The 27,886-nt window shown below is 39.6% G+C and overlaps 1 protein-coding gene and 1 long non-coding RNA gene across 2 annotated transcripts in view; one reads left to right on the top strand and one right to left on the bottom strand.

The window, feature by feature from the left end:
• The window catches only part of PDE4D (phosphodiesterase 4D), a 377,805-nt gene that overhangs the window by 54,539 nt on the left and 295,380 nt on the right, over positions 1-27,886 (top strand). The window lies entirely within an intron of this gene.
• Positions 509-26,559, bottom strand: LOC120879543. Its single transcript, XR_005724813.1, has 2 exons — positions 26,187-26,559; positions 509-3,095 (listed from the first exon to the last, which is right to left on the bottom strand). It is a non-coding gene; the product is annotated as an uncharacterized LOC120879543 (long non-coding RNA).

The raw sequence follows: 27,886 nt of genomic DNA, 5'->3' as shown, positions 1-27,886 counted from the left end.
TTTTGCTATTAAATTGCCTGAGTTCCTTATATATTTGATATTAATGCCTTATCAGATCTGTGGTTTGCAAATATTTTCTCCCACTCCGGAGGTTGTCTTTTCATTTTGTTGATGACTTCCTTTGCTGTGCAGAAGCTTTTCAATTTGATGTAGTCTCATTTACCTGTTTTTCCTTTTGCAGCCTGTACTTTGAGTGCCATATCAAAAAAATCATTGCCATGACCAATGTCAGGAAGATTTTTTTCCCTACCATCTGCTGCTTAAGCTATCTCTGTAACAACAACAACAAAAAATACAGTTAATGTTCAAAGAACCCAGGTAATATCTTTTAAAAGGATTAGTTTTAGTGATCAGAAATATGTAAAGAAAAAGTTACTTTCCAAAATTTCATAAACTTTGTGGTTATACTGGTTCCAAATCTCTAATATCTTTATGATTACAAAGCTCTATCACTCTGAAATTACAAGCCTTCATAATGTGGAAGTTTGGGCCATTATTTTTATTTATTTTGCAATCCAATATTTAAGTGATTGTGAAAAGTCTGGAAACTTTTTACTCTTCTTTGTTCTCTCATTTCTTTTCTATTCTTTCTTTCCCTCTTTCTCTTTTTAACACTCAGAGCACCTCAGAATTCCCTCTTGTTCCTACTCAGCAAAATGGAGATCAAATCACCAAAATGTCTATCCCTCCACCCCATTCATCAGTTCACAGTGGGGTTTTTCTTTTCTAAGCATTCAGAGAGAGAAGGAGTCAGAAAGGCCCTTTACTGGTCTCAGACGTCTGAAGAAATCTGTCCTTTTTATCTCCCCCTGTTAAAATACTTGCTATAAATAACTGGAGATTTAGGGACCATTCTGACATGTCTGGCTTTTCAACACTGTTGACTAACAACCGACCTAATATGACTCTGTGGTTGCTCCAGGCTTGTTATTTGGTAGTGGTGGTGGCGGGGGCAGGGGGGTGGTATTTGTTTTTTTTTTTTCCTTAAGACAGTTAAACCTTGTTAGAAAAGAGACATGGCTCAGTCATTAACTCTGAATTTAAGATTTATTACTGATTGATTTTCAGTATCTTTAGTATGTGCATTTTTTTGAGTTGGCCAGAAATAGTGAGAAACTTTTTTTGGTGGGCTCCAACATCACTGCAGATGGTGACTGCAGCCATGAAATTAAAAGATGTTTGCTCCTTGGAAGAAAAGCTATGACCAGCCTAGAGAGCATATTAAAAATCAGAGACGTTATTTTGCCAACAAAGGTCTGTCTCGTCAAGGCTATGGGTTTTCCAGTAGTCATGTATGGATGTGAGAGTTGGACTATAAAGAAAGCTAAGCATGGAAAAATTGTTGATTTTGAACTGTGGTGTTGGGAGAAGACTCTTGAGAGTCCCTTGCATTGCAAGGAGAGCAAACTAGTCAATCCTAAAGGAAATCAGTCCTGAATATTCTTTGGAAGGACTGATGCTGAAGCTCCAATACTTTGGCCACCTGATGCGAAGAACTGACTCACTGGAAAAGACCCTGATGTTGGGAAAGATTGAAGGCAGGACAAAGGGACGACAGAGGATGAGATGGTTGGATGGCATCACCAACTCGATGGACATGGGTTTGCGTAAGCTCTGGGAGTTGGTGATAGACAGGGAAGCCTGGTGTGCAGCAGTCCATGGGGTGGGAAAGAATCAGACATAACTGAGTGACTGAACTGAACTGAAAAATTTCATTTGAATGTTGCCTAATATTGTGCAGAAAAACCCAAACAAACTTTTGGGCCAACTCAGTATTAAGTATACGTCAAGTGCACACACATATATATGTGTTTATGTATTTTATATGTTGGTTCACACCATCAGAAAATATACTGATTTCAGAATAACACTAATTTAGATCCAGGCAAATAAATTTACATTTCCATTTCTTCTAGAAATAACATTTGCCTGCCAGCATATCATGTATTCATAACAACTCCCTTCATACACACCCACACATCCCCCACACAAAGTGTAAAGTGTTTTTTTGGTTCATATAATAAACACTCTGAGGCTGTAAACTTTTAAAAAATAAGTCAGTGTTTCTCATTGACATACCCTTATGGCATCCTATTTCACACATGTGTGCCAGAGACTGAAAAAGCCAAATGGGAAAGAAAAACAAGGATTTAAAGGAAAAGGGAAGAACTTGAGAAACTCGACAAAGTATTAAACTAACATAGAAGCATTTCAGTGTTTAATGAAGAACACACATAACCATCTCACTTTATGTTGTTGTTCCATTGTTAAGTCGTGTCCAACTCTTTGCGACCCCATGGACTGCAGCACACTGGGCCTCCCTGTCCCTCAGCGTCTCCTGGAGTTTGCCCAAGTTCACATCCATCGAACGGGTGATGCTCTCCAGCCATCTCATGTTCTCCTGGCCCTCTTCTCCTTTTTCCTTCAGTTTTTCCCAGCATCAGGGTCTTCTCTACTTTTCTCACTTTAATCCCTGTTTATTTAGTTTCCAAGTCCCAATCAACTCTTCTTTGGTGTCACAAAACAATGGAAGAGGCAGGGCTGGTCTAGGATACTCTGGAAGTAAAACCCGGGACAAAAAGTATGAGCAGTTTATTTAGGAAGTCCACAAAACCTAAGGAAAGAAGTAAGGAAGTGAGACAGAGAGTGAAAGGACACAAAAACATCATCGAGCCAGTTATCCCAGTCGGAACGTGGGTCTGAGTCCTGCTTGGGGCAACAGGGGACAGAGTGGAACACTCCTTAGAGTGGCCCCATCAATGGGATGAGGAAGCTGGAACCCTTACCTACCAGCTCCCGCTCATCCATCACCTATTTCTAGGGATCATGAACAACCCAGCACTCTGGTTTGCTTATCCATAGGTCAAGCATGTAATTGTGGCCAGGAAAGCCTCCCTTAGACAAAGACTCACAGGTATTAAAAAAAAAAAAAAAGCCTTCAGTCAGGGAGCTGCAGATTTTTGGAGAATTCAGTTTTGAAAGGTAGGTATTCAGAGGACATAGGTACCAATACCTACCTCTATGAAGGTCATAGACACTGAGGTAATTCATCTGCCTGTGTATAAAAGTATCTGAAATCAAGGCTTCTCTTTATTCTGTGTGTTGGAAAAAAATGAAACAAAGCTATTATTGTTTCTGTGTTAGTATCTTAGCATTTGAATATATGACACCAGAGATGATCTTAATAAATATAAAGCAAATCCATTTACTTTCTCACACCATCAGATGTACAGTCATGTTTATTTGAAGTCCTCTGTAGACTAGCATTTGAAATAAGAGCTTCCATAGGTTGAGATTTAAAGCCATCTTTCTCCAAGCTGTTTAATTAGAATGGGCTTTAAAAATACTTTATCACATCATAAACCTTCAAAACAAAATGATTAATTGTCTTCTGAAATCTATAGAAAATGTGTCTTTAATGTCATTCTCAATGACCTCTTTTAGAGTGAAGGTAAAACAATTGTTTCCCCACTAGCTGAAATGTGGTTTTGCCAAATACAAGATGAAAGAACTTTGATAGTTGTTTTCTTTTGGTTTAGGAAGAAAAAGGAAACTTTTTATTTATGATTAATTCAAGGAATTTAAGAAATTCTCTTAAATCATTTTGAACAAAAAGGTAAAAACAGAGGCCTGAAATCCTAGGATTCGAGCAGACCTTTAAAAGTTCTATCCTCAGGGCCTGACTGCCCAGTCTCATATTTTCTCTGTGTTTTTTCTTCTACCCAAAGCTCCAATACCTCTCCTCACAGAAATTGACTCTCTAACAAACCCAAGGGAGCCCATCCTATTTTTGTTAAAAGGTTCTTCTTTATGTAATCCCAAATCCCTTCATCAAGATTTCCTGGTGGAATAGCGCTTCGCATTGCTTCATGCGGCTCTGGGCCTGGCCCATCCGTTTTGTCTATCCCATACCCCACGAAAGAATGACCTTCTCATTTCCTCCAGCTTTTGAGGTCCTATCCAGGATCCTCTTTCCTTGACATCTTGTGTGGGACTATTCATCCCACAAGGAGTTTTCCTTCTCTGCTTTCTTATTAGAACATTCCTGGTCTATGTAATTCACTTGTTGATTTGCCCAGTGTTGGTTGAGTGCTTCCTATGGACCAGGCACTGTTCCAGTTATTGAAGATGTAGGAGGATGTAAGACAGGCAATCCCTGTGCTCATAGAAGTTCTGTTCCAGTGGATGAAATCCACAGTGAAGAACACTACAAATTCAAATATGATAAGACCTAGACAGTGAAAAAAACAAAATAATGTGATGCTTTTCGTAGGAGTGTTTCTCTTACCAGCCATCCCCTCTTTCTATTGCAGACTGAAGCAAGGGCTCCTTTTTTCCAAGTACTTTATATTTATTTGTATTTATTATAGTGACCTCAAATACTTACTAATCCATCTTCATAAGTATATTATTCTGGATAAACAGTATTTAATCAGTTCGTATTTATGTGACATTGGATTAAGTTGGTAATGTCTTAATTGAGTTGATATTGCTTGCAAAGACATATTTGGCATAAAGACATATTTGACATAAAGATATCTTAACAGATGTCAGAATGTTGGTGGTGGGTGTTTAGTAGCTCAGTCTGGTCTGACTCTTTGTGACCCCATGGACTGTAGCCCACCAAACTCCACTGTCCCATGGGATTTCCCAGGCAAGAACACTGGAGCAGGTTGCCATTTCCTCCTCCAGGAGATCTTCCCAACCCAGGGGTCAAACCCATGTCTCTTAACATTTCTTGCTTGGAAAGCAGATTCTTTACCACTGCGCCACCTGGGAAGTCTTAGATTTCCTTATACATCATTAAATCTAAAGCTGTCATGGTAATGTATGAACTAGTTTCACTTCTGACTCTCTAACCTTTTTTGTTGTTGTTGTTGTTAAGTTGCTCAGTTGTGTCCGATTCTTTGCAACCCCATGGACTGTAGCACTCCAGACTTCCCTGTCCTTTACCATCTCCAGGAGCTTGCTCAAAATAATGTTTTGTGTTGGTGATGCCATCCAACCATCCCATCCTCTGTCATCCCCTTCTCCTGCCTTCAATCTTTCCCAGCATCAGGGCCTTTTTTCTAATGAGTTGGCTCTTTGCATCAAAATATTGGAGCTTCAGCTTCAGCATCAATCCGTCAAATGAATATTCAGGGCTGATTCCTTTAGGATTGACTAGTTTGATCTCCTTGCTGTCCAAGGGACTCTTAAGAGTCTTCTCCAGTGCCACAGTTCAAAAGCATCAATTCTTCGGTGCTCAGCTTTCTTTATGATCCAACTCTCACAATCATACTTGATTACTAGAAGAACCATAGCATTGACTAGATAGACCTTTGTAGGCAAAGTAATGTCTCTGCTTTTTAATATGCTGTATAGATTGGTCATAGATTTTCATCCAAGGAGCAAGCTTCTTTTAATTTCATGGCTGTGGTCACCATCCACAGTGATTTTGGAGCCCAAGAAAAGAAAGTCTGTCACTGTTTCCACTGTTCTCCATCTGTTTGCCATGAGGTGGTGGGGCCCCTTTCCATGATCTTAGTTTTCTGAATGTTGAGTTTTAAGTCAGCTCTTTCATTCTCCTCTTTCACCTTCATCAAGAGGCTTTTTAGTTCCTCTTCATTTTCTGCCATAAGGGTGATGGTCATCTGCATATCTGACGTTATTTATATTTCTCCCGGCAATCTTGATTCCAGCTTGTGCTTCATCCAGCCTGGCAGTTCACATGATGTGCTCTTCATATAAGTTAAATAAGCAAGGTGAGAATATACAGGCTTGACATACTCCTTTCCCAATTCGGAACCAGTCCGCTGTTCTATGTGCAGCTCTAACTGTTATTTCTTTACCTGCATAGTACAGGTTTCTCAAGAGGCAGGTAAGGTGGTCTGGTATTTGTGAATTTTCGTCTCTTTGCGAATTTTCCACAGTTTGTTGTGATCCACACAGTCAAAGGCTTTGGCGTAGTCAATGAAGCAGATGTAGATGTTTTTCTGGAATTCTCTTGCTTTATCTATGATCCAACAGATGTTGGCAATTCGATTTCTGGTTCCTCTGCCTTTTCTAAATCCAGCTTGAACATCTGGAAGTTCTTGGTTCAGGTACTGTTGAAGCCTAGCTTGGAGAATTTTGAGCATTACTTTGCTAGCATGTGAAATGAGTGCAGTTGTGCAGTAATTTGAACATTCTTTGACATTGCCCTTCTTTGGGATTTGAAAACTGACCTTTTCCACTCCTGGGACCACTGCTGAGTTTTCCAAATTTGCTGGCATATTGAGTGCAGCACTTTAACAATATCATCTTTTAGGGTTTGAATTAGCTCAGCTGGAATTCCTTCACCTCCACTATCTTTGTTTGTAGTGATGCTTCCTGAGTCCCCCTTGACTTTGCACTCTACAATATCTGGCTCTATGTGAGTGATCAGATCACTGTGGTTACCTGGGTCATTGAGTTCATTTTTGTATAGTTCTTCTGTGTATTCTTGCCACCTCTACCCTTTACTTCCTATGAAATCAACACAAGTTTTGCTATCCCTCTATTTTCCTCTAATCTCTGTAGAACCCTCCCACTCCAATCCAGCAGACTTCCATTTCTCCTTTAGAAAAATCTGAAAGATAAATCACCTACTTAGATTTAATTACACACTCCAACCTGTGTTTGCGATGAATATAAGAAAACATGGGATCCCAGTTAATATATGTACTGTATAAAATGCCTAACAATGAAACACGATGATTCAGAATAAGGTGAAAATGGTTCTGTTCATCAGCACAGAATCTTCCCTTTGAATTATCATATGGCAGCTAGCTCTAACCTCATGAATTTACCCTTGTTTTTAAATGTTGGGGTGTGTGTGTGTGTGTGTGTGTGTGTGTGTGTTGCTGATTGCCAACAGTACCAGATCCTGAATATTTACTTGACAGCATCAATACTGGTAGCATGAGAGAAGTACATGGTCCAAAGGAAGTAGGCATGACCTTTCCAAACATCAAATTGCTTATAAAATAAGGAATAATTACGACTCTTAAGGGGTTGTTTTGAATATTTGAAGGAAAAAACAGTTAAAGAACCGAACTAAGTGAATGCTGCTAAGTCGCTTCAGTCGTGTCCGATCCTGTGCGACCCCAGAGATGGCAGCCCACCAGGCTCTGCCATCCCTGGGATTCTCCAGGCAAGAACACTGGAGTGGGTTGCCATTTCCTTCTCCAGTAGATGCTAATCAAATGCTAGTTTCCTTCTGTTTTTCAGAGGCACCAAATTACATATTCAGGTAACCAAAGTCACTCAGACTTTGGTTAATGATTAGTTAAAGAGTAAAAATGAAGATTTTTATTTTTTTAATTAAGTCTGCTAGGATTGGTTTCATGTATGGATGGAATAAGCACTTAACATTTTATCACAATTAATTATCCAAAAATTTTTACCATACCTACTGCTAAATAGTAAATAAAATAATTTATCCAGTGGAATTAATTTCTAATGGTAAACATTTCAGGCCTTTAACACACAAATTTTTTTTTTTTGAGAATTATTATACCCTGGTGGCTCAGATGATAGATTCTGCCTGCAAAGTGGGAGACCTGGGTTCATTCCTTGGGTTAGAAAGACCCCCTGGAAAAGGGAATGGCAACCCACTCCAGTATTCTTGCCTGGAGAGGTCCAAGGGCAGAAGAGCCTGGTGAGCTACAGTCCTTGGGGTTGCAAAGAGTCAGAGGTGACTGAGCTACTATAACACACTACACCTGGTGTTATAATGGGGCTTCCTGGTGGCTCAGTTGGTAAAGAATCTGCCTGAAATGCAGAATATCCAGGTTCAATCCCCAGGTCAGGAAGATCCTCTGGAGAAGGAATTGGGAACCCACTCCAGTACTCTTGCCTGGATGGACAGAGGACAGAGGAGCCTAGTGGGCTCCATGGGGTTGCAAGAATCTGACATGACTTAGCAACTAAACCACCACCACCACCACTATTAAAATATAAATAGTTGATATTAGCCCACTGTTGCATTACCCAGTCTGCATAAAGGAGTTGTTTTGAGATTAGTAAAGCAGTAAGTCAGTACATCTGAAATGGCGGTTAAAGAGAAATCTAGTAACACAAGGAGCACCCCCACATCAAACTTATTTTGTTTGATTTCATAGTATTGGCCAGATGGTATTTTATAAAATTTGAGATACCAGCAACAATTTAAAAGGGAAGATCTCTCATATAATTCCAGGTTTCTCTTTGCAAGTAAAAAAAGTTGATCACATTGGGGTCTCAGACATTCCTGGATAATGAGCCACTCTTTGAGGAGTGGAAAGAGTATTTTTTTGTGGACTGATTACCCCAATAAAAAATCTTCAAATGGTTCAGTGTACCTTTGGTCATTGTCTTTTCGTTTTTCCAAAAGCATCCTGTTAAACTGTTCCTAGTTCTCAGCTGTAGAGACACACAGAAAATGTTTCTTCCAGAGCCATAAATACTCTTGAGGCCAAATTGTGATAATATGGTATGATTTTTTTTTATTCATTCCAGAATCCTAACAATTGAAAAAAAAGAGAGAGAGACATTATCTTCTTTAATAGTAAGAGTTAACATTTAGTGAGTCTTTAACTGGGTGCTGAGCACTGTTCTAAGTATTTTAAGTGTAGTCGCTCAGTCGTGTCTGACTCTTTGCGACCCCATGGACTCTAGCCCACCAGGCTCCTCCGTCCATGGGATTCTCCAGGCAAGAATACTGGAGTGGGTTGCCATTTCCTTCTCCAGGGAATCTTCCCGACCCAGGGATCGAACCTGGGTCTTCCACATCACAGGCAGATGCTTATAACCATCTATTAATACTTCTAGGTAGGAGACATACACTATAGAACAGCAACTGTTTTAATGTGGAAAATAATCCTGAATTCTCATTATAAGCATTATAATTTTCATTATATAAGCATTTTACCAGCATCATTTAATATAATTCTCCCAACCACCTTGATTACACCCATTTTACAGCAGAATAGACTGGGGCATAGAAAGGTAAATCCATATGACTTGGGTAAGGAGCCAAGTTGGGATTTATACCTTGTCACTCTGACTCACAGTCTTCCCCATCACTGTCTGATACCCCTTTCTCTGTATTGTTCCTCGTGTTAGCCTTGGTGCTTCAGCTGGAGCCTTTGGGATCTATCTAAAGATGAAAAATACAGTTGTATTGTCTCATCATTTGAGAAACAGAAAGATAGGCCCACCATGTTGCAGGACTCCAAAGACACAATTCCCATCATGGGTTGTGTAAATGGTGCCCCCTGTAATTGTGCAGTATACCATTTGCACAGACACATGCCGTGGCCCTGCTAACAGATACTGTCTCACACAATTCCTTTATGATTTTTAGTGGCACGGTGCTGTGCTGTGGTTAGTTGCTCAGTCGTGCCTGACTCTTTGCAATCCCATGGACTGTAGACTACCGGGCTCTTCTGTCCCTGAGGATTCTCCCGGCAAGAATCCTGGAGTGGATAGCCATTCCCTTCTCCAGGGGATCTTCCCAACCCAGGGATGGAACCTGGGTCTCCCACACTGCAGACAGACTCTTTCCTGACTGAGCCACTAGGTAAGCCCAAGGTGGTTCTTTAGGGTGAACTGAAATTCTCTGTAGCCATTTCTTCTGCTTCCAGTCATGTCAAGCCGTAGTTGAAGACATACGTTCTCAGAAATAGTCTCTAAGGAGTTGAAGGTGGGTTGCTCACAGATTATGTCCCCAGGATAGGAGACTGGCGGTGGTGGCTTTTCTGTGTGGACACAGAGCTTGGTCTGAAATGGGGATTCACCCTCCCCCAACAGAGCACGTGATAACGCTGCAGCCAGATTGTGTCCGTGGTACGTGACTCCCCTTGAGTCAGGAGAGTCAAGTCACTCAGGCATTAAAGTTTAACCTCCTGGCCTACCTGCCAGTTACAAAAGAGCCAGAATTCCACAGCATTCCTAAAGCCCATATCATTTTCACTGTAGGCTTTAGGAATGTAACTATTTAAGTAACAGTGACAACAATGAAGAAAACGCATTTGGTTGTAGAGGCCTCTGTGGTACATTTTGTGCTATTTTGAAAGCATACATCCATTTGTCCTTAAAAAACAAAGTTTATTTCAAAGGAGAAATATCTATCATATTCATTGAACAATGGAGCAGAATAAGAGTCAGTGTTAATACAGATATACCTGTTATATTGTGGGTTGAAATCTTGTCTTCCTATTTCCAGTTTCTCTAATTGAAGTAGAAACCTAACCCCAGTTCAAAATAATATCCCCTGGGCCTGAGTAGAAATAAAGTTGGCCTGTTAAAGACTCTCATCCAACTTCCTCCATTATGGGAAAATTTTGGGTCCCCAGCAATATCACTGTGTCTAAATCACTAGGTTAAGTTGTTTTAAAGGACAACTTAACCAATCATTTTGGTATAGCAGGCAACAATATTATTGTTTTAGTTTGGTCATTCATGTACCCAAACTCTGAATTCATTATCTCATGATCTCATGTGTTCAGTTATTATAGAGAAATTCTAACCGTAAGGAGAGGAGTATTTTTCTTCCCAACTAAACTATTTGGTCCTCCCGGAAACAACCACATCTTGTGCTTTTTATTGTTCATGGGATCTAGACTGAGCTGGATCATGAGTAAGTCATAAAGACTGGTTGCCTTACTTCACCTCGTTAGCAAAGTGAAGTATAACTCATAATCATCAATGTACTGCAGGAAATAACACACTATCTGGAAATATTAAATATGTCTCCTCGCATGAATCACTTCTTACTGGAATTCTCTTTCCTTCCAAAAACCAACACCAGCGCTCCGGTGTCCATGGCACATACTTTGGTCCTCAGTGTCTAGAGCTTGTGAGCTTTTTATGGACCTATGAAAATATTTGAGAACTAAAAAGTAAAGTTATTGACTCCAAAATACAAAAAGAAAACTGCAAAATCCTGATTAAAATTTAATTAAGTATTTAAAAATGTAACATTATGTGAACTTCAATAATTGTCAAGTAATTATTTATAAAAATTGTATTACATTTGGAAATAAAAAACTTGTGGGCTTTTTTTTTTTCTTTTCACAAGAATTCTCAAGAATGTCAGATGATTGCAGAGAAATCAGAGTTAGTCATTAGCTAGATGAGTTTCGTAGCCAAATAATTTCAAAGAAAAATTATAAAGATCCCTTCTAGATTTTCATAACAAAATCATTATATAATGTGGGAAGCAGATCCATTTTAATATCCGGGATATGATGTGTAGTGGAATTTACAAAGGAATTACAACAGCCTTGCTTAAACTACTATTCATTTGCAAGATTATTTTTTAAATAACTTTTTTTTTAAACTGAAACTAAGCTGTCATTGTAATTTAGAGTTTCTATTAGGTAACTCTTAAGAAAAAGATCAACTATCTTCAGAGAGGTCTGTGTGTTAACCGGAACTGACTTAGTCCTGGGGGAAATTAACTGACTGAAGGACTGTCAGCTGAATGAAGGTTTAAATTTCATGAACTTGGAGGAGAGAGCTTTTTCACATTCTCTTCCCGTATAGAGTAACAATTTGTTCTGAAAGTGGAGAGTGTTTTGGCATTATCTCTTCTAGCTCATTTGCTTTCAACTTTCCATAAATCAAGTTCCGCCAATTACCATCTTTAAGACTCAACTTTTTGCAAAATTGTTAGACAAAGCACTCTCTTTGAGAAGACAGAGAATACACTATAGAGTAATTCCTCTGAAAATCACAGTTCTGTATTGTATACAGTTATTTTTTTTAGAGTTCACTGCCTGCCTGGAATGAAGGCTGACTTTCTCCCCAGAAGAGCACAGACTGATCCACAAAGTCAGGTTAAACAGTACCTGGGTCTGCTTGCCTATCACTTATTCAGGAATTATCTGTTATAAAAGCAAAATATTACTGTAAGTATAATGTACTCATTGAAATTTTTCTTGAGCTCAAAAGGAAAATGAGTCTTCATTTTGGAAAAAAGAATCAACATAGTAAAACAAAAGTGTATCTTTTTCCAAAAGTTTTTGTTGACTACTACATTTATATATACACCTATCATATGGTATCTAAATACCTGAAACATTCGTAAAGTTTTAATTCCTAGAATGAAAATAATGATTAATTTCTAACGATTTTGATGTTATGTCTACAAAAATAACTGTGACCAGGAGTGAAACTCTAACCATCTCATCATCTTTATCTTAGGATTGATTTAAAATTTTAAGAAAAGAAAATCCTCCTACTGAGATGCTATTTGTTTAGTTTCTGAGGTCCTAGTTTTCCCGAGGTGATGTTTGGCTCTCCTAAAAGACAAATCCATGTCCCTACTCCTAAGGCCTTGAGAATGGTGCCTAAGCTCCTCCAGACCTCAGTTTCCTCAACTCTTTGATGGAGGAAACTAGTACGTAGCTCATGTGTTTGTGTGTTTTCTTATTTTTAAATGTATTTTATTAAAGTATAGTTGATTTACAATGTTGTGTTAATTTCTGCTGTCCAGCAATGTGATTCAGTTATGTGCTCAGTTGCATTGAACTCTTTGCAACCCCCTATAGCACCCCCCAGGCTCCTCTGCCCATGGCATTTTAGGCAAGAATACTGGAATAGGGTGCCGTTTCCTATTCCAGGGGATCTTCATGACCCAGAGATCAAACTCACATTTCTTGCGTCTCCTGCATTGGCAGAAGGATACTTTACCACCAGGCCACCTTGGAAGCCCAATTCGGTTACACATATACACATTATTTTTCATACTCTTTTCCATTATGCTTTATCACCTGATATTGAATGTAGTTCCCTATGCTCTACAGTCGACCTTGTCACTAATATGAGTTTGTTTTCAATATTAATGAGATGACATGTGTGAGCGCCATATCCAGTGCCTGGTGCTTGGTGAGCCTGAGTTCTAGCCACTTCTTCCACTCCCTTGCTGGGAAGCACTCTTTGGACTTCAGTTCCATCATCTGATAAATGGGTATATAGAGCCTTCATGAGGCTGATGTAGACATTATTGTGTTAATAACCTCACTCCGTGACTCCAAGCCATTTCTTTGAGCTCTGGCCAGAGCAGACTTCCCATCCAGAGGCACAGCTCTCTCATTCATGGGCTGATGGGTGGCTGGCTATGGCAGATATTACAGGTCCCCACAAGCACCCTCTCATTTTCCTGCCAGTAAAGATGTGGGGAAAGTCTTCCCAGAAGAGCCATTTCTTTGAACTGAAGTACTTTATCTGGATTAATAGCTCATGACATAATAAATACTAAACACTTAAGAAAGAATCTTTTCCTCCTTAAAAATGATGCTGGGGTCAGGTCACTGATTGCCTAAGCCCCCTTCCAGTGTGTTTCTTTTTTCTTTGGGAGAAAGTTTTTACTGTAAAGATGTGGGAACTCAGTTTTGGCAAAGAAGGTATAGAAAATAGTTTTCAGAAATAGTGGCTTATGAAAAAGAAAACACACCAAACACCAAAACACACCAAACTCAGTTTTTGAATTCTGATTCCAGCCGTGAAGCATATGCCATAAAAGGGCACAGGAAGAAAACTTACAAAAGGCTTATCCACTGTGATTAACCAAAAAAATGTACTCTGTTGTTAAGCAGACAGCCTGTGAGCCAGATTTTGTTGTAGGTACTGGGAATACAGAGATAAATAAACCCTGTTCCTGATTGCAAGGGGCTTGCAGCTCTGTGGAAGAGCCCCGGTGTCTGTTCAGGACAGACACTGGGGATACAGGATGGGAACCCACAGTCCCTTCCGCTTTGCCAGATAAAGAGAGGATCACAGTGTGGCTGTGTTCCTAAGCACTCTGGTTGGAATTAGCATCAGAATCTGAACGTTTGCTTAGCCCAGGGCACCAAATTCAAACTGAAAAGCGATGGGACCAGAGAAGCTTGACCCCCGAGTTAATTTTTGACCAGAAAGAGAGATCAAAGGGAAGAACAATAATGTTGCCAACAAAGCACTTGCGGAGATCTGCGAGTGATAGAGAAGGAATCCTTGCACCCAGGTGGATGACAGGTTGTCTCCTTCCATCTCAGAACAACCCTGGGAGGAAGCTAAGTGTGTTATCTCATAGAAAAGTAGAATCTTAGGAGATTAAAGTTGTTTTCAAAGATTGCAGTCAAAATCAATTGTCTGAACGGTAACTGTGGAACTCTACTGTCCCTAGGATTGCTATTGTGTGCTGTCGACTATTGTAAATACATCACACACAAGGTACAAAATGTACATATAGAATAGTAATAATCAGAATTAACCCAAGATGTTCACAGAACTGAGTGAAGCCAAGAAACTGAACTTCTGAGTTTGTCATGGAGATAGTTGGTCTTTACTGCTGCTCGTGTTAGACCCTGAAGGGAGATGGAGGTAGGGGAAGCAGCTTGGGCAGATTTCGGGCAAGCCATGTACGATTTGGATATCTGTCATCACAGGAGAAGGCTGTAATTGATTCAGTAAGGAAGAGGAGGCTGTTGAAAGTTTTCAAGAAATTTAACATTTTAAGTTTTGTGTCATTGAAAGGTAACCCTAAGACAATATAGAGACTGAATCTTAGACGTGTAAGATGGGAGGGAAGAAAACTATTCAAGTCTATTATGTAAAGGGAGTCAGCAGCTCAAGGTCAAACTGAGATGGAAGCAGAAAATGATCTAATTTTTATAAAAAGTTATGGAAGTATCCCATGGATGGAGGAGACTGGTAGGCTGCAGTCCATGGGGTCGCTGAGAGTAGGACACCACTGAGCGACTTCACTTTCACTTTGCACTTTCGTGCATTGGAGAAGGAAATGGCAACCCACTCCAGTGTTCTTGCCTGGAGAATCCCAGGGACGGGGGAGTCTGGTGGGCTGCCGTCTATGGGATCACACAGAGTCGGACACGACTGAAGTGACTTAGCAGTAGCAGCAGCAGCATGGAAGTTTAGTTGATTTACAGTATGTTAGTTTCAAGTGTGGGGCTTCCATGGTGGCTCAGAGGTTAAAAAAAAAAAAAAAAATCCCAGAGCTTGCTCAAACTCATGATGTACATTGAGTTGGTGGACATGACTCATGTCCATTGAGTGCCACCTGGGAAGCCCATTGAACCCTTGAAAGTGTTAGTTGTTCAGTCGTGTCCGTTTCTCTGCAATCCCATGCTTCCTCTGTCCATGAAATTTTCCAGGCAAGAATACTGAAGTGGGTTGCCATTCCCTTCTCCAGGGGATCTTCCCAACCTGGAAATCGAACCCTAGGTGTCCTGCATTGCAGGCAGATTCTTTACTGTCTGAGCCACTGCTATATGCCAAATACTTTGGCAAGATTTTACGTGTCTCATTTAATCCTCAAAACCCTGTTTTATCTCCATTTTATAGTCTAGGAAACTGAGACTTAGAGAAGATTAATACCTTGTTCAAGATCAAATAGCTAGTCACCAGTGGTGTTTTGATTAGCATCCAGGCAATCTAACCCCAAAGGCTACTTTTTAACCTGCTCTTGCATACACTCCTTAACTAACAGACATTGTCTCAGAGTAGACCTTTTACATTAAATAGATCTTATTTGTGATGTGTAATCAAGGGGAAATTACTTGAGTTGCCTGGATTGTTTTACCGTTACCATTACTACAAGCTAGGAAAAATGTTATCAAACAAATGTAAATTAAATGAGCCCTCTGAAAATTTGCTTTCTAATAAGTCAATTTCCTTCATTGTCTAAAGCATCAGGTATTAAATTACCGTTAAAGCACGTTCCATGTCCATTTATTTTTGACACTTTTTTTCCAAATGCTATTTTAATGAAAACTTCAAGTTGTCTCACAGTGTTAGAAACAAGGGCTTCAGTTGGCAATGTGATTTTTCCAGTTGTTTGATCTCTTTTAAAAGATTTAACTCAATTTTAAAATATAGCATTGTCCTTTGAGATAGCTACATAGCATTAGAAACCACTTGATTAAACATAGGGTCTAGTATGAATCTGAAATCGGAACTAGAAATATAATATGAGCTATAATTTGGGTGAGTGCTAATATCATTTGTATACATTTCAACAAAGTAACAGAAAGAGATGATGTACAAGGAAACAAACCAGACACCGGTCAAGGCAATATTTTTACTCTTGACTGTGTCTATGTAACACCAAGCAACACTTTATAGACAGTCAGGGATGGTTTAAGGAAGTACATCGATTTCTCAAGTTGAGAATCCTTATCTTAACTTTTATTTCTAATGCTTTGCTTTGCTCTTTAAGAATGAGACATTTAGAACAAGACTGGCTATCAACTCCTGAATGTACCATTAAAATTTAATCTTTTTGATTCCACTTCCATCAGTACTTAAATTTATGGAGACAGTGCAGAATGGTGGTTGTCCGGGTTTGGGAGGAGAGGGAAATGGGTGTTACTGTTTAATGCATACTACTATGTTACAATTTGAGAAAATGAATGAAAGTTTTCTAGAGATGGATGGTGGTAATGGTTGCCTTTGACTGTGTGGATCACAAGAAACTGTGGACAATTCTTCAAAAGATGGGAATATCAGACCACCTTACCTGCCTCCTGAGAAATCTGTATGCAGGTCAGGAAGCAACAGTTAGAACTGGACATGGAACGACAGACTGATTCCAAATTAGGAAAGGAGTACGTCAAGGCTGTATATTGTCATCCTGCTGATTTAACTTATATGCAGAGTACATCATGTGAAATGCCAGGCTGGATGAAGCACAAGCTGGAATCAAGATTGCCAGGAGAAATATCAATAACCTCAGATAGGCAGATGATACCACCCTTATGGCAGAAAGCAAAGAAGAACTAAAGAGCCTCTTGGTGAAAGTGAAAGAGGAGAGTGAAAAAGTTGGCTTAAAGCTCAACATTCAAAAAACAAAGATCATGGCATCTGGTCCCATCACTTCATGGCAAATAGATGGGGAAACAATGTAAACAGTGACAGACTTTATTTGCGGGTGCTCCAAAATCACTGCAGATGGTGACTGCAGCCATGAAATTAAAAAACGCTTGCTCCTTGGAAAAGCTATGACCAACCTAGACAGCATATTCAAAAGCAGAGACATTACTTTGCCAACCAAAGTCCGTCTAGTCAAAGCTATGATTTTTCCAGTAATCATGAATGGATGTTAAGAGTTGGACTATGAAGAAAGCTGAGTGCTGAAGAATTGATGCTTTTGAACTGTGGTGTTGGAGAAGACTCTTGAGAATCCTTTGGACTACAAGGAGATCAAACCAGTCAATCCTAAAGAAAATCAGTCCTGAATATTCTTTGGAAGGACTGATGCTTAAGCTGAAACTCCAATACTTTGGCTACCTGATGTGAAGAACTGTCTCATGGGAAAAGACCTTGATGCTGGGAAAGATTGATGGCAGGAGGAGAAGGGGACAACAGAGGATGAGATGGTTGGATGGCATCGCCAACTCAAGGGACATGAGTTTGAGTAAGCTCCGGGAATTGGTGATGGACAGGGAGGCCTGGCGTGCTGCAGTCCATGGGGTCGCAAAGAGTTGGACATGACTAAGTGACTGAACTGAACTGAACTGAACTGAATGGTTGCCCGACAGTGTGAATGTATTTAAGGCCATTGAGCTGTGCACTAAAAAGGGATGAACTAGTAAAATGTATGTATGTTTTACCATGGTAAAAAAAATACTTTATCTTGACCTATACTTATAGAGGGTCAAAATATATTTAGCCATCGGATATATAATTTTTAAATACTTGAACTTAAATTGACATTGCCAGTTCCTTCATTTTAAAGTAAAATTTCAGATTTCTAGCTTCAAAATGATGGATAGATGATCTCCCCACCCATTTTTTTTCTAAAAATATCACCCAAATCAATAACATGAGTGAACTAAAAATAGGGATAGTGCAGAGGTATGTATAATGTACACCCAGCCACAAGTCCTGACTCTTTCTCTGGATAGTCAGCATACCCCACATCTCTCCCCATGGAAGACAAGAGGTTTTGCAGCAATAGGCAGAGAGTCCAGGAAGGATAGCTGTGCAAACTGTGTTTGGAGGATGCTACAAAAGTCTGCAAACTGACCAGGCAGACCTCCATTTCCTTTCTCTTGCCCACATCAGACCACTGGCAGCATGACTTAATACCCATCCCTAGAAAACACAAACCAACTCAGAGGGAAAAAAGTCATACAGTGACATTTAGGGTGGTCAAATAAAATACCTGCTGGGCACCTAATCTGACTACAGCAAATTCCCCAGTGCACAAGCCCCACCCAGGCACTTGGCACCCCCATCACCCTTCTAGAGCTCAACCTCCTTTGTGACCTCGGGGCAGGGACCAGTGCAGGAGTTTGAGAATCCTACTCTCACCACTGATGAGCTATTTGCATGCATTTCTTTAATATCATTTAAATACGTAATTGAAATGAGGTTAAATTTATAGAGATACACATAATTTGAGAATAAGGAAGAACATAAAGAATGAAGAAGAGAGGGTTTGAATATGAAGGAAATATAACAGCACTTATGAAACTTTAAACAGCTTACTTGAGCCATACAATGCAGGGCGTTTTTTTTTTTTTTTTTTCTTTTGATCCCATATTTTGAATTAGTACAAAGTTCTGAGAGTTATTTACAAAGTATATATCTTGTCAACATTACTGATCCCAGGCAAAAATCCTTATGCCAGTTTTAAAAACTAGTTTTCTGCACCTTTTGATTGACAGTATAATTGGTTGACAGATGTTGAAATCTATATTATCAGAGATCTCATGTATTGTTACCTTTTAAAATAATCATGTTAGTCAGGATTACTTAATGAGGTAATCAAAATGCCCTCTATTGTGGAGGTAACCACAAGTGACTCTAGGACTATGGCTCAACATCTTACACCCTTCACAGCTAACAGACTTGTAACCTTGTCATGTAAACCCTCATCATAGTGTTTATGAGACTAAAAACTAGAAACGAGGACAGTGAACTTAGACTGTTTAATCCTGGATATCTTGAAAATCTAAAATTTACTGGCTGATGGACAAGGAGTAAGGTGCTATCTTGTGATTTTGATTTAAATTTCCCTGATAATGAGGGATGTTGACCATCTTTTTATGTACCTACTAGCCATCTGGTCAACATCCCTCATTATCAGGGAAATTTAAATCAAAATCACAAGATAGCACCTCACTCCTTGTCCATCAGCCAGTAAATTCTAGATTTTCAAGATATCCAGGATTAAACAATCTAACACCGAGCGACTTCCCTTTCACTTTTCACTTTCGTGCATTGGAGAAGTAAATGGCAACCCACTCCAGGGTTCTTGCCTAGAGAATCCTAGGAACAAGGGAGCCTGGTGGGCTGCCGTCTATGGGGTCTCACAGAGTCGGACATGTCTATAGCGACTTAGCTTAGCCATCTATATGTCTTGTTTTTTGGAAAAATGCCTGCTCAAGTCCTTTGCCCATTTATTAATCATATTATTTGGGTTCTTTTGCTATTGAGTTGTATGAATTTTATATGTATTTTAAATATTTATACTTTATCAGATGGGCTTCCCTGGGGGCTCAGAGGATAAAGTGTCTGCCTGCAGTGCAGGAGACCCAGGTTCGATCCCTGGGTTGGGAAGATCCCCTAGAGAAGGAAATGGCAACCCACTCTAGTATTCTTGCCTGGAGAATCCTATGGACAGAGGAGCCTGAGCGGGCTACAGTCCACGGGGCCTCAAAGAGTCGGACACGACTGAGTGACTTCACTTCACTTTTATCAGATATGTAGCTTGCAAATATCTTTCCATTACATAGGTTAAGTTTTCACTTTTGTGACATTGTGATTTATAAGAAAAATACATTTGGTCATTCGGATGACCAAAATCTGTTTCTAATACATATTAGGTCTTTATCCACTGCTTCCTGGTTCACAGCTCTTAAAACCTTTGGAATTTCCTGTGATAAGAATCATAAAAGTATCTTTTGTTATGCTAATAAGGTAACCTCTGGAAAGTCCCTAGGGGACTTAAAGAAGGAGACTAGTTGCTCGTGGAACCAACCAATCCTTTAGAAAGTTGGAACTTCATTTTCACCCAGACTTCAGAGGGGATTGGCTGGGCGAGAGGCTAGAGGTTGAATCAGTCCTCAAAGACCAGTGATTTAATCAGTTGTGCCAGTAACAAAGAAGCCTCCATAAAAACTGGAAAGAATAGGGTTCAGAAAGCTTCAGGATTGGTGAATATGGGGATATGGGGGCAGAGTGATGCACTAGGAAAGAGGGTGGAAGCTTTGTGTCTTTTCCCCATACCATGCTCTACATACTTTTTCCATCTGGCTGTTCCTGAGTTATATCCTTTTATAATAAAACAGTAATCTAGTGAGTAAATGTGTTTCCTGAATTCTTGTTAGCATCTCTAGCAAATAAGGAGGGGATCATGGGAACCTCTGATTTATAGCCAATTTTTCAGTATTACAAGTAACAACTTGGGTTTGCAACTGACATGTATAGAGAGCAGAAGGGAGTCTCATGGCACTGAGCCCTTAACCTGTGGAATCTGATATTATCTCCAAGTGGATGGTGTCAGTATTGAGTTGAATCCTCTGACACCCTGCTGGTGGTGTCAGAGAGTTGTTTGTTGACATGGGAAAGTCTGCATCTGCCCACCCTGCCCCCCAAACACACATTACAGTTGTAAAGTTGGAGAGTGGAGTGAAGGGAGTGAAAGTCACTCAGTCATGTTCAACTCTTTGCGACCCCATGGACTATACATATACAGTCCATGGAATTCTCCAGGGCAGAGTACTGGAGTGGGTAGCTGTTCCTTTCTCCAGGGGACCTTCCCAACCTAGGGATCGAACCCAGGTCTCCCACATGGCAGGTGGATTCTTTAGCAACTGAACCACCAGGGAAGCCCATACAGGTCGATGCAGAACCCAGAAGAATTTTGTTGATGATTTCCTTTGCTATGCAGAAACTTTTTAGCTTGACGTAAAGATTTGGTGCAGTATCTATCAAAATTCTAACAGCATTCTCCACATAAATAAAAAAGACAATCCTAGAATTCATATGGAACCACACACACACACACACACACAGACACACATACACATATGCAAACCGCGAATAGCCAAAGCAATTTTGAAACAGAAGGACAAAGCTAGAGGCATCACATTTCCTGATTTCAGACTATATTACAAAGTTATAGTAATCAAAACAGTATAGTACTGACATAAAAACAGATCCATAGATCAATGGAACAGAATAGAGTCTCGAGACTTCCCTAGTGATCCGGTGGCTAAGATTCCATGCTCACAGTGCATGGGGTCCAGATTCAATCCCTGAGAAGGGAACTAGTTCCCACTTGCTGCAACTAAAAGATCCTGTATGCTTCAACTAAGACCAGGCACAGCCAAATAAATAAATATTAAAACAAACAAACAAAAAAAGAATAGAGAACCCAGAAATAAACTCATGCTTTTTTGGTCAATTAATTTTTAATAAAGGAGCCAAGAACATACACTGGGGGAAGGATCTCTTTAATAAATGATGTTGGGAAAACTGGATAACCACATATAAAATAATGAAATTGGACCTGTACCTTACAGTGGTCACAGTAATTTACCTGAAATGGATTAAAAACTTACAAGGCCTGAAACTTAACATTCCTATAACAAAATAGGGAAAAACTCCTTGACATTGGTCCTGGCGGTGCATTTTTAGATACGACACCAAAAGCACAGGCATCAAAAGCAGAGTTAGACAAGCAAGATTACATCAAAATCATGATAATTACTTTTCTAACCTGCCATTTTACAAAAGAGGTAGGAAACCTGAAGGTCAGAAGCATTTGAAATATAATAGTGTTGAGCTTTTCCTCAGGAGTCAAGGAACTTAGCTCCAAGGAGGTTTATGCTTACAGAAAAGTCCTTGAATCCAAATGTATATAGGAGAAACAGCTCAAAATCTGCTACTGATTCCCCTCCAGATAAGGGCAATACCACATTATTCCTCAATAAGTAGGAAATACGGAGAAGGCAGTGGCAACCCACTCCAGTACCCTTGCCTGGAGAATCCCAGGGACGGGGGAGCCTGGTGGGCTGCCGTCTGTGGGGTCGCACAGAGTCGGACACGACTGAAGCGACTTAGCAGCAGCAGCAACTGCAAGAGTTCCAAGTGTCTTGTTCTTATTAAATACTTGAGTACAATGTAGAATGCCAGGACACTGTAGCAGCAAGAAAATAACAAACCCATGCTCCATGTTCATTCTTCCTACAACATTACTTGACCTATATGCAGTCCTGATTTTAAGCACATTTGACAGGCCTGTATATTTTGCTACATCATAGCATGGTTCTCAAAAATTGTAACCTGAAAATAAGAGTTTACTCAAAAGATAGAGATTTGGAAGTGGGCAGAGGATTTCAAAGTTAATAACATCTGAAAAAAATTGAATTGTATAGTAATTAACATACTATCTGTTAATGAACTTAACAGTTCATTCAGTTGGTTTCAGTTACTATTTTACGTTTAATGCATGGTTTTTGATAACTGTCCTTAGTCCCACAGACTGTGCTTGCCACTGAATAAAAGGAAGGTTTTAGGATGTACTCAGTCTATTTCTCTGCAGTTGATGCTTTCCACAGGAGTGTTGCCTGTATTGCCTGCTGACCACGATTAGTATGGGAGAGATTTTAGGTGATATCTGGATTTTTTTTTTAATTAACACTTTTATTTGGGGGAAATGCAGTCAGCATGTCAAACCCATTTAATCAAATAAACATAAGCTTATTGTTTATGTCATTTAAGTTAAAAGAGAATGAGTCAATGAAGAAAAATATCAACTCATAATGGTGTATACATGGTATAGATGCCAGTAGGACAGGACTTCTGATGCCTGTGTCCAGATGCCTGAAGTTTAGGAACCATGATACCACACAGTGGTTTGAATCAACCAAATGTATACGTACGGTTGGATGGCCATGATGAACACAGACATCTGTGGTACAGTCCTTTGAAATGTTGCAGTGACAGTAGTCAACTGCTGCTGCTGCTAAGTCGCTTCAGTCGTGTCCGACTCTGTGCGACCCTACAGAAGGCAGCCCACCAGGCCCCGCCGTCCCTGGGATTCTCCAGGCAAGAACACTGGAGTGGGTTGCCATTTCCTTCTCCAATGCATCAAAGTGAAAAGTGAAAGTGAAGTCGCTCAGTCATGTCCGACTCTCAGCGACCCCATGGACTGCAGCCTACCAGGCTCCTCCATCCATGGGATTTTCCAGGCAAGAGTACTGGAGTGGTCAAAAAGAAGTCTATATAACACTACACACTTCAGTATATCAGGAAAATGCTAGAAATCGTAGTAGCTTCTACATCAAATGCATGTTCTCCAATGCTAGAAACATAGTAGCTTCTAGATCAAATGCATGTTCTCTAAAGCCCTCCAGACAAGGTCCATGTGTTTCCTAAAGTCCCTAAATTCTCCCCAGATTCAGGCATCCTCATTGGCCATTGTGTACACCATCATATATTTGTGTACTAACAGGAATGTGTGGGAGGAAGCGGTTTCATATCCCTTCATTCTGAGGAGCTTTTCAGAGGAAATAATATGTGATACTCAATTTAGAAAACATTATTTCAGAAATTACCCTATGGGGGAAAAAATTCTTTAGACTGGAGAAAACACTGTAATATTGAACAAGCACTATTAGGGTTTTAAAAAATTGTGATCAGTTTGTCACTACCTTAATATCAGGGATAAGAGCAAAATTAAAGGTTTCAATCTCCATGGCTTTGTGCTACTGTGTACCACTCTGCGTCTGTCGATTTCTGTAACTTTGATGGATGTATCTAAGAAGCTTCAAGTCTTCTGGCTCGTTGCATATGTTGTCAGATTCCCCACTATTTAAACTTGTTTTCTTTGGGGACAGGGGTGATGTATTAGTCATTAAAGGACTGTGATATAGTGTACCCAGTTAGGATTTTCCCAGGTAGGTTCTTGGAATACGTGTAACATTGAGTAGAGCACAGGACAGCAGTAACCTAAAGAGACTAAGGATGTTTTTCTGACCGGGAAGGGATTGCCAGTGAGCTAAGTAATCTCACTGGGACAGAAAGAGCTTTCTTGGGGATGGTAAAACAGAGGACTGACTATCTCAGGAGGGTTTTTAATTTTTAATTAATTTCTCTCTAATTGGAGCATAATTGCTTTACAATATTATGTTGGTTTCTACTGTATATCAACATAATCAGTCATAGGTATACATATGTCCCCTCCCTCTTGAGCCTCTTTCCCGTCTCCAACCCCTCCCCACCCCTCTAAGTTGTCACGGAGTTTGAGCTCCCTGTCATACAGCTATTTCAAGAGAGTTGAACCCTCAACATTCAGACATTTCATTTGGTGATTACTGTTACTTTCTTTCTGAAATATCAGCAAGAAAATAGTGGCTGGGCCTTACATGAAAGAGAACAGTACTTCAAATAAGTAATAGCAGTTACTTTCACTTAGCCTGGGTTTTATTTTTGTTTTTTCTCTACATTAAAATTTCAAGAAAAAAAGATAAACCTCTTTTCATAAGCCCCCTCCCTTCAAAAAGGGGAGTAGTTTCCCCAACTTTCTTTTGAATGTCTGAAAGTATGTGATTGGTTAACCTCCCTTAAAGTGCCAACAACGTGTTTAACATGGGACAGAGCCAAGACTCTGTGAGTGCCCTGAACAGTCATAGGAAAGCTGAAAAGCTTAAGGAGCTAACTATATGGCAAGCAGTTTATTGGCATTTACCTGAAGTGGCCTGAGAGGAGACTAAATAATAAACGCACCTTGAAGTATGACGGGGGAGGAGGAGGTGAAGGGTTTGCTGTAATAAGTAGCCAGAGGTCTGGCGAGATGCCTTACTACATTAATTTTCCAAGTCCTTTGGGTGGGTCACACTTGCGCTACAATATCCTGTCTGCAAATGCTAAATAAATACCAGGATCACGTCAGACTAAAGAACCAACGTACTAACTAATGTCATTTAAGAAATCAGGATGCTTAAAGTATTTTTCACTTGATAATTCACATTCAAATTAACTAAGTCGGCACACCCGGACAAATGTTAATATATATCCTAGTGGAAATGTTTAGAGGGATTGGGGAGGGAAATCCAGTCCTCTTCTCTTAAGAGCGATTTGAATTGTTTTGTTTTTTGTGGTTGTTAAAAAATTTTATTGGAGTATAGTTGATTTACAGTGTTGTGTTGGTTTTATATGTACAGCAAAGTAGTTCATTTACACATATATTCATTCTTTTACAGATTCTTTTCCCATATAAATTATTACAAAATATTGAGTAAAGTTCCCTGTGCTATATACTAGTTACTATATATATATATAATCCATTGGTTATCCATTTTATACACAGTAGTGTGTTTAGTGAAAGTTGCTCATTTGTGTCTGACTCTTGGAGACCCCATGGACTGTAGCCTGCCAGGCTCATCTGTCCATTGAATTCTCTAGGCCAGAATACTGGAGTGGGTAGCCCTTCCTTTCTCCAGGGATCTTCCCAACCCAGGGATTGAACCCAGGTCTGCTGCATTGCAGGCGGATTCTTTACCGTCTGAGACACCAGGGAATCCCAATGTTTTTAAGTTAATCCAAAACTCTTAATTTATCCCTCTCCCATACATTTCCCCTTTGGTAACCATAAGTTTGTTTTCAAAATGGATCAGTTTAGATTATGTCTACTAAAACAAAAAATATTTTATTTCAGATATAAGAACTGGGGCAGGGATTAGTTTTCAAAATAAGAGATGTTGAGATATAAGCTTCATTCCTTACTAAAGAGCTGTTAGGAATTTGCAAACCCAGAATCTTGGTATATACATATAAATCAATGAAATTTGCATATGATTTTCAAAAAAAAATAAGGTTTACAAAACATCCTGCAAGGAAGCAGCCTCAGTACAGGAAGCCACTTGTCCAGCAACATGACATTAGATTTTTCAGTTTAAACATTACAGGATGACCTGATGCAACGATGCCTGCTACATTCTGTTTAATTTTTAAGAGACAATTTGTGTTTCTACAACCAACCCCAAAGCATGAAATTTCATTAAATGTGCCCCAAATGAACAGCTGCTAAGTCTCCCAAGTCTTCTCAACTTTACTTTTGACTAGAACTTTTAGTTTTCTGTGCAAGAGTTTGAGAAAATGATTTTTTTTTTTTTTTTTTTGAGGGTGGATAAACAAGTCTATGGTGAAGGGGTGTGTTCCTTATAAAGGTGCTCGGGGAATCTTACCTTGAATAACAAGAGACACCTCATTTCTCAGAGGAGGAAATAAGTTTCTAGATATCTTCTGTTTGGCTAGTTTACACTCCTCCTCTCTGGCGCTGATCTGCAAAGAAGCTTTGTAAATTTCAGCAATTGACTAGACCCGCTGGGCGCCGGGTCTTTTTTTTTTTTTTTCCTCTCTCTCACTTCCCTGCGATATTTTGAACTGCCTTCCTACAGACGTCACACAGCCCTTGAGGAATAGTTTCTGCCTGGTGAGATTGAATGATAGTTCTCATTCACAAAGGCGTGGAGTCAGATTCTAATCAGGGGACACAGCGGAAATTACGTTCGCAGGTACAACAGTGAGCCCAACTCAAGTGTGGAGAGCTTTGTTCCCTCTCTGACTTCTTGGCTCCCCCGAGAGGAGCGTTTTTTTGTGGTTGCCCTGAAATGGAACTTCCCTGACAGCTCTCTGGTGTCGTTACTGTACCTCGCGGTCATTTTTGTTTCCTTTCTCTCTAACCTGAGCACTTTTAGACGGTCGGAAACCTTTAATCCTGGTATTGTGGAAGTGCAAAAAAGATGCGATCAAGTGGCTCTTTCTCTCTGTTGGTTACCCTTGTGACCAGATGAAGAATAGATTCAAAATCCAGTTCCTCCCTTGGCAGTGCAAAGCAGAAAACAAACTGTCACTTCCGAACAGCCTGGTGATGGAGTAAATTCAGTATGAAAGAGGAAAAAGCTTCTGTGTCTTAGAAACCTCTCTCTGTTCTGGACTGGGAGCAGAAATTGGATTCCGGGAAATTTGGATTTCTTCAAACAACCTCCTTTGAAAATGGAATATATTTCAAGCCATCTTTGTAGAAACACAGCTGAAATGTATTAATCAGAATTCTTGAAGAGTTTGTTTTTTTTCTTTTTCCTCCAAAATGAGCATTATCATGAAGCCAAGATCCCGGTCTACAAGTTCCCTCAGGACTTCAGAGGGAGTGTGGTAACGTGCTTTTCTCTCCTACTTCTCCCCTTCTTTCATTTAAAGATTGACGTAATCGTGGAGTATTTAGTAATTGCTGACGAGGTTCAAGAGTTAGGTGTGATGTTAGGGCTTTGTAAGAAAGAGCACAGTGTTGGTGACGCTTTCACTCTCTGTTTTGTTGCTCGATTTTGTTTACTCTAAAAACAAGGGTGCTCACACTTTTTTTTTTTAGACTCATGCACCATAGCAATTCATTTGGTGACAAGTTTTAGAAGAGGAAGGAAACTTGCAAAAACCTTGGAAGTTTAGAAAATGAAAACATCATTTTTCACTGTCTGATCTGCGTGCATGTGTTCTTATCTCTTCTGCATGATAGACAAGCAGGCTGGTAGTTAATGATCTTTGCTTTGGTCTTTAGAAGTAGTACTTTAGCTTTCAGCACACGAGTATTAAAATAATTAATAATGTTTTACATTCTAATCATATAACCAGCTTGAATTTAATTATATGACTAGATGTATATCAAGTTGCTTATCATTCAGGAATCTCCTGTTTTATTTTGTTAATATAATGTTCCCTGATAATTTTGTGGGGTTTTCTTTTTGGTAATTTTCATCTTAATAAAAAGTATATTAACTTCAATTTATTCTAATATTTAGTTCTGCTATTTCTTCAGTATTTGATATGGCTGTGTGCAGATAATCCTTAAGGAATAGTTCCTAAGTAAATAACTTTTGTGTCTAATACA

Source organism: Oryx dammah, unplaced genomic scaffold (assembly GCF_014754425.2).
Source record: "Oryx dammah isolate SB20612 unplaced genomic scaffold, SCBI_Odam_1.1 HiC_scaffold_20, whole genome shotgun sequence".
Taxonomy (NCBI): Eukaryota; Metazoa; Chordata; class Mammalia; order Artiodactyla; family Bovidae; genus Oryx; species Oryx dammah.
The sequence above is the reverse complement of the archived record's forward strand: the minus strand, read 5'-3'. Positions and strand labels throughout refer to the sequence as shown.